The sequence below is a fragment of the Schistocerca gregaria genome, unplaced genomic scaffold (genome assembly GCF_023897955.1).
Source record: "Schistocerca gregaria isolate iqSchGreg1 unplaced genomic scaffold, iqSchGreg1.2 ptg000317l, whole genome shotgun sequence".
NCBI lineage: Eukaryota > Metazoa > Arthropoda > Insecta > Orthoptera > Acrididae > Schistocerca > Schistocerca gregaria.
Window position 1 is genome coordinate 432,152 of NW_026061795.1, and position 8,362 is coordinate 440,513.

General features: G+C 41.1%; 1 non-coding gene across 1 annotated transcript; it reads left to right on the top strand.

Annotated features, from left to right (window-relative positions):
• Nucleotides 1-1,443: 1,443 nt before the first annotated feature.
• Trnat-ugu (transfer RNA threonine (anticodon UGU)) lies at nucleotides 1,444-1,518 on the top strand. Its single transcript has one exon. It is a non-coding gene; the product is annotated as a tRNA-Thr (tRNA).
• The last annotated feature ends 6,844 nt before the right edge of the window (nucleotides 1,519-8,362 follow it).

Here is an 8,362-nt window from a genome sequence, read left to right on the forward strand (position 1 = left end):
ACAAAAACCTTGGACTCCAGCTGTCAGCATTGCTTTTTGATCATTCAGTAAAAGACCATGCTTCAACGGCGCTAAGTTTAGAAAGTGTTGCAGTTTATAAAAGACATAAAAAAACGATTAAAGAAAAAAATTCTATGCAGACCATGAACGGCCTACGCAAGTAAAGAAGCGGATGATAAGCTAGCTCTTTATGCAAATGAGTTGGTCAGTTTAAGTTCCGAGACATGTCATGCAGCAGGAACGGAATCCTATAGTTGCTACGATTGGCTAAAGGAAAAGTTTTGCAGAATCACTCGAAATCACTTCTGCAAGTGGCTAAGAATCTCGTAATGAATAAAAATTCTGTACTGAGAATTCCAAGGTGGGAGATGCAAGATTCCTCCCCCCCCCCCCTTCCCCTTCCTCACAATGCTATCCTTCTTTACCTACAGCAAAAAATAAATAAATAAATTAATAAATAAAACTAGAGAAATTTCTACTGTGAAACTATTTGCATACAAGAGAACGGCCCTTGAAATTTAACTCTTCAAAGTTTTAAGCCCTGCTCATTCCGGATATTGATTAGAAAGTGTTAATCCACATGTGAAACCTGAGTATATAATCCCTGTGACATTTGATCAACGGTGTTCCATAAGGACAGGTTCTCATTCAAAACGTTCGAAAATTCAATTTCTTTGTAGTTGCATTTTTTAAAGGTGTACTTGTCTAGACTCTTGGAACAGAAAGTTTTTTTTTTTTTTAATCCGTGCTTTACAAAAGTTTCTACAGTCCATTGTTTGAAGCAGTGTCACGGCTGCCATGAGCCGCGCGGGGTACCCGCCATGTGTCCAACGCCTTGTCACGGTTCGCGCGGCTCCCCCTGTTGGAGGTTCGAGTCCTCCCTCGGGCATGGTTGTGTGTGTGTTGTCCTTAGCATAAGTTACTGTAAGTAGTGTGCAAACATACGGACTGATGGTTCAAATGGCTCTGAGCACTTTGGGACTTAACATCTGAGGTCATCAGTTTCCTAGAACTTAGAACGACTTAAACCTAACTAAATTAAGGACATCACACACACCCATGCTCGAGGCAGGATTTGAACCTGCGACCGTAGCGGTCGCGTGGCTCCCGACTGAAGCGCCTACAACCGCTCGGCCACATCGGCCGGTCTATCATGTATTCTAGAAGAGTTGCAAGGTCGTCAGTGGCGCCTGTTCTTTCGAGAGCAGTTACTATCTTCATATCTATGGTTAAACGTTACCCAGCCATTGACCTTCGTCTGTGCGAATGCGCACAGGTTGCCGGAACTCTTACGGGAATCGTCACCTTAGTGTGAGCCAGTAATGAGTGGATGGACAAATACCTTTTAAGTACATTACGTATGCGGATTGTGGACGGTTGGGGATGTGAGTCTCACGGGAAGCGTGCGAGGGATAAATTCCTGCAGTCGTGCTGTTCATGTGTGCCCTCGATGGCTCAGATGGATTGAGCGTCTGCCTTGTAAGCAGGAGATTCTGGGTTCGAGTCCCAGTAGGGGCACACTTTTCAGCTGTCCCCATCGAAGTATATCAACAACACCTGTCGGCAGCTGAGGGTTTCAATTAATTATCAGTTGTGAAGGTGATTCGATGAACCCTTTGCCAGGCACTTAAATGTGTTTTGCAGGGTATCCATATAGATGTAGATGATAACTCGTCCCGTGTCGCACGTGCTCAAAATGATTCATACTGCAGAATGCATGCAAACATACTCACCGAAAATACGGACGAATATCAAGTGCAGGCTGCCGAGTGCTGCATATCCAGCTTTGACAGATCGGCTTTTCCTGCCAAGAAGAACAGGAAGTTGCTGTCTAGGAACAATCAGAGGTAGAGGAAGGGTTGATAAATACTCCTTGACTTGCAGACTAAACGTAAATAACGAAAATACATTTTTGGTAAAAATTGGTCAAAACATAATCGGTTGCCCTCCGTATTGGATTAGCTGTTTTGAATATTGAAAATCTGACTTCAGATTCGTTTTCAGTGACATTAAAAATATATATGTAACACTCAGTTCATGCAAATCGAAGTAATAATATAACTAAATGTTTTCCCTAAACTTTGAACACATTTTTTTCGGGTAACTATTTTCTCAGAACGGCATGCAGCATAAATTAAAAGTGGTTCGTTCTCTTAACATCTACCTCTGACCCCTAAAAGTAAACACTTTTCTTAGGAACTTATAGCTATAATATGACATTTGTTAATATTAACTAATTTTTGTGTAGGCATAAGGAGTGAAACAAACCCTCAAAAATCGAACTCAAAGTTCGAATTAGCACTGTATCGTTAAATTTAAGGTTGTTTCATTGCGGTTAGGTATACGCTCCCATAAATTTTATGTTTTATCGACTGATGTTATCCATTTTCAATTTCAGGGGAATAATGTAGTATCAACTGATGTTACCCATTTTTGAATTCAGGTAACATATGAGGTGCCACACTGCACGCGCTCTGCGTACTCCAGTCTCGCAGGCCCTTGATCAAATCATAATTACGGGCGCCATTTTTTATTGAAAATCTAAAATTAAGCTCATAGTATTATCACTCGTAATTCCCAAACAGATCTTTCGAATGTATTTTCATTGTCTCAAAAAGAATTTCAAATGTACCCTTTTTTGCTCATTTGTATGAGAACCTGGCCGTAACGCCGGAATATAGTCACGAGATTTTTTTTCAGAGACGCTGTACGTTCGCGAGAAGACTTTCGTTCTGCGCGTGTCGAAGGACATTCCTCAGATATTACTGTGTGTGTGCTACTCAGTCGTGCCATTTAAGTGTACATCTTTGCATAGTTTTCCTTTCACGATGTAAACAGTGTTCCGCTCAGTTGCTAACTGGCCAGTGAGTGGTTCCGAAGGTATCGGATGTGCGGTGCGTTCGGTCTGCTAGGACAACAGCAGACTAGCGTGGTGCGATGGCAGAAGCAGACACTGAGGGAGCTAGCTGCTGGGACGCCAGCGAACAATTTATGCCAAGTAAGACGAAGAGGACTATTCTAAAATTACGAGCCGTCTCAAAAGTGTTTACCATTGGTAAATCTTGCTGTTGAGTCTGACAAAACTGGCAGTTTTGCCTGGAGATACATTAGAGAGAGCTACAGGAAATACCCCCACCCCCCTCAATGAATTTTTGGTTGTGATGACAGGCCGATTGGTAGTGTAGCCCGAGATCTAAGTTAGGTTGGAAGGTGGTAATTTGACTGAGAGTTGTTTACGCCAACGATTATGAATGCCGACTAAACGTTGTGCGAGCAGATTGCCCTGTAGCGTAGCCTAGCGTTTCCGTCCGCGCCACATTTAACACACTTTCTCTAACTGTGTACAAAAGTCTCACAACAGCCACGATAACTACGTTTCTGGTGGGGGGAGGGTAGAGTCCACTATGTAACTTTCACTGCAAATTTTAGTAACCGCATAAACTAACCGAAATAGAAGCGTAATTTTAACTATATTTCCTTTTGTGGGAAAATAATGGTTCTCCTCTTTCGGCAGCAACTGTAATATGTAGGCGACTTATTAGTTTTTTTTAACTCTGAATCATGATCTCAATAGACGCAGTGCTTTTTTTACGTTACTTGATTTGTGGTCTATAGTAAACAATGCAACGAATTGGTAAATTCTTTGAAGTTTGACGTGTCTTACATAGACGACGTCTGCAATGTTCGTAAGGCCAAGTTTGCATATATTCGGTGTCTGTTTTTTTCGCCATGTACTGTATAATTAAAGGGAGGAGGATTATGTTCAAGGAGCAGTGCATTAGCAGTCTATGGAGAAATTGAGAATTTGGATCTAAAGAACGGCATGCTCGGGCAGTTCGTGCTATTCTGTTGACCACTGTGTAATTCGGACACAGTGATCATTGCCTCTCCCTCGTAACCAGGGGACTCGGGTGCTAATCCTGGTCTGGCACAAATTTTCAACAGTGCCCATTGACTAAAGTCTGTGCCCATTGTCAGCTAATGTCATTGTTTCGGTGTTAAATTGTATTTTGTTCACGATACGTAGTTTGGCTTTTTCATGGATAACAGCTTTGAAAAGCGTACAGATTATATTGATATTTGCTCGTCGTTAGTCCAAGGCAACTATAGCGATTTATAAACACAGTTGTAGTTCGTATTAAGCCTACATACGTAATTGTGTCCTGTGTTTCTTTACCAAGAACTACTTCCTAAGTAATTCCCCTGTAGTGGTATTTTGTTTTAGTATTTTGTTTAAATATTTATAGACTGCAGGCTTGGATGAAATATGAAACACATGTCCGAAGTTCCTGTTGATACTGCAGATACTGTTTCATCCGTACTAGGGGCCAAAACATTTCATCTAATACAGAAGGACACAATTTGTCTCGAGATTTAGCAATTTTTCGTAATAGAGGCCTTGCTTCGATATATTTTTCTCTAATTCTTGTTTGGATTTAATCTTAAAACACACTAACTCTTCCACCACTTATTCGATATGTGGTTTTATCCATTTCGTAGCCTAGAGTTCCTAAACGGTCGATAATATTAATGATTTCCTTTCTCAATTATATTTTCTGTAAATCTCCTGTTTATGGTTATTGCTAACATGTTTCACGTTCTCACTTTTATTATTTTTATTTTTCTAGTTTTGTGCCTTGTAGCCAAATTTTCTTAGAATCTGGTTTCTAATTCTGAAATAGTAACAGTTGAAGGTCAAGAGAAGATTGCGGTCTATTTGAGGAGAGTGGCTTGGAGATTTTTTATAACAGACGTATACAGGTCATGGGGATCCTTACCTATATACATTTACTTCGAGTGTGATGTAGCCCATTCTCTTGTCATGATCTCGGCTGTATCGTAGCACATTGTCTCGGTTAGGTTGGAGATTTCTGTTGAGAGTTGCCGAAGTCAACGAAAGTGATTACAAAGTAAAGACTGTGCTAACAGAACGATCTGTAGCGTAGTCCAACACGTTCTTTCTGTCCTTTTAAAGCCTCTTTTAATTAAAAATAACTAAAGCTGCAAGATACAATCACAAAAACTGTATTACGTAATAGAGTAATCCCAGACTATTGTTGTGTAAGTTGTGTGCGTACACTATTTTTTTTGTCAGTGAATATACATTTTTTTACTCATTTGCTGGGTTTCAATTTTCCCCGTTTTCTGGCAAAAAACCTTTTCCTGTGAAGGGCCCATTAGCTTGTCGGTTATATTTGTGACTTTCTCGACGGTCAGTAATTTCCTGATAGTCCATCCACCGGCGTCATTGTTAACATCGGATATAGATTTTAGTATTAGGAAGGCTAATATGAAGCTAATGCATAAGTAGGTCTAATAATTAATAAAAATAGGAATGCGGGTAAGCTACTACAAACAGCATAGTGAACGCATTGTTGTGGCCAAGATAGCCACGAATCCCACGCCTACTAAAGTCGTAAAAGTAGTCCGCAGATGATGAAGAAATTGATGAAATGTGTGATAAGATAAAAGAAATCATTCGGATAGTGATGGGAGATGAAAATTTAATATTAATGGGTGACTGGAATTCGACAGTGGGAAATGGAAGAAAAGGAAACGTAGTAGGTGAATATGGAATGGGGGTAAAAAATGAAAGAGGAAGCCGCCTGGTAGGTTTTTGCCCAGAGCATAACTTAATCATAGCTAACACTTGGTTCAAAAATCATGAAAGAAGGTTGTTTACGTGGAAGAGACCTGGAGATACTGCAATATTTCATATATATTATATAATGGTAAGACAGAGATTTAGGAACCAGATTTTAAATTGTAAGACATTTCCAGGGGAAAATGTGGACTCTGATCACAATATATTGATTATGAACTGTAGATTAAACTGAAGAAACTGGAAAAAGGTGGGAATTTCAGGAGATGGGACCTGAAAGAACTGACAGAATCAGAAGTTGTAGAGTGTTTCAGGAAGATCATTAGGGAACGATCTACGGGAATGGGGGAAAGTAATACAGTGTGATGAGGGATCTGAGTGGTGTACTGTCAAGGGGGAGGGGGTTCCTCAGGGATCAGTGTTGGGGCCGCTCCAGTTCCTTATTTATATAAATGATATGCCCTCAAGTATTACGGGTAACTCTAAAATATTTCTGTTTGCTGATGACACTAGCTTGGTAGTAAAGGATGTTGGGTGCAACATTGACTCCGTTTCAAGTAGTGTAGTACATGACCTCAGTCCATGGCTTGTAGAAAATAAACTAACGTTAAATCACAGTAAGCTTCAGTTTTTACATTTTCTAACACACAATTCAACAAAACCTGACGTTTTAATTTCACAGCATGGGCATATGATTGGTGAAACTGAACGGTTCACATTCCTAGGTGTTCAAATAAATAGTAAGATGTCGTGGAAAGCCCACGTTCAGGATCTTGTTCAAAGACTTAATACTGCCATTTTCACTATTGGAACGGTGCCGAAAGTGAGTGATACTTCGACAAGTAAATTAGTCTACTTTGCTTATTTCCATTCACTTATGTCGTATGGTATTATGTTTTTGGGTAACTCTTCCCATTCTAGAAGGATATTTTTGGCTCAGAAACTGGAGGTTCGGGCAAAAAGTGGTGTGAGTTCACGAACCTCTTGTCGACTTCTGTTCAGGGAGTCTGGGTATTTTGACATTGGCCTCTCAATATGTATATTACTTATTGTCGTTTCTTGTTATCAATATTAGTTTATTTCCAACAATAAGCAGCTTTCACTCGGTTAATACTCGGCAGAAATCAAACCTCCATTTGGATCGGACTTCCTTAACTCATGTGCAAAAATGTGTGCAGTATACTGCTGCATCAATTTTCAATAAGCTGCCACTCGAATTCAAAACTCTTAGCAGTAATCCACGCGCTTTCAAATCGAAACTGGAGTGTTTCCTCATGGGTCACTCCTTTTATTCTGTCGAGGAGTTAATTGAAAAATTAAGCTGATTCTCATTGTACTGCTGATAGCGTTTGCTTAAACTTATGGACTGATTTTCTCTCAGGTTCATGAACATGTATTTCTATCTGTTATTACTTTTTTGTTGTAAGTTCATGTGTCGCCCTAACCGCCGGCTGCTTCACGTCTGCTGTGCAGCGAGCTACCTTAATTTAAGTATTAACTCTATTTTTCTTACTTGTCACTTCTTCTTCCGTGTGTTTTTGCTTTTAGGAAGCTTTAATTGTCGAGTGCTAGTAATAGTGTTACATAGATTTCGTGTTTGTTTTGAATACAGTCAGAGAGAGTCCTTGTAGTCAGCCATAGTGCCAGTAGTGCTAGTGTTTGTTTTGAATACAGTCCAGAGACAGGTAGTGCTATTTTCATTGTTTTCCACAAGAAGTGGTTAGCAATCACAGTTTAGTCAGTAATCAATCGCCTTTAGTGAATTAGCAGTCTACTTAAAAGTTGATTAAGTCTCTACGGTAAATTGATTCCTTAGGATGGATAGGATGTGTGACTGCTGTGTACAGACGCTGGCCACTCTTCGCGAACAGCTGAGCGTGTTGATGGCCGCGGTCAGCCGTCTTCAGGCTGCTGCCTCGGAGTGTAGCGGCAGTGGGGAGTCTGGTGCGTCGCATGGTGCACCCCAGGTATTAGATGCTTCACCCACTGTCCCTGCTGTCGAGAGATCTTCGCGGGTACCGGGCGCGGTTGGGCCACCCTCTCCCCAAGGGGAGTGGCGGGTTCAGTGGCGTTCGCGGCGCACGAGGCGGAGGGTCAATGTGGAGGCTGGCCGTGTGGCATCGCCCGCTCTGCCTGTGAATGGACATGTGGCTGCTCCTTCAGCAAGGTCCGAGCAGGCACACGGGGGGGAGGGGTTTATTAGTTATTGGGAGCTCCAACGTTAGGCTAGTGATGGAGCCCCTTAGGGAAATGTTATAGTTCTGGGAGGAGATTTTAATTTTGCTGGATATAGACTGGGAGACTCAAACGTTCATAACGGGTGGCAGGGACAAAGAATCCATTGAAATATTTTTAAGTGCTTTATCTGAAAACTACCTTGAGCAGTTAAACAGAGAACCGACTCGTGGCGATAATATATTAGACCTTCTGGTGACAAACAGACCCGAACTATTTGAATCAGTTAATGCAGAACAGGGAATCAGCGATCATAAAGCAAAGGGAACTTCACAGCAAACATAAACATAGCCAAAGCCTTGCTGACAAACAAAAATTACGCGAAGCGAAATGTAGTGTAAGGAGGGCTATGGGAGAGGCTTTCAATGAATTCGAAAGTAAAGTTCTATGTACTGACTTGGCAGAAAATCATAAGAAATTTTGGTCCTATGTCAAAGCGGTAGGTGGATCAAAACAAAATGTCCAGACACTCTGTGACCAAAATGGTACTGAAACAGAGGATGACAGACTAAAGGCCGAAATACT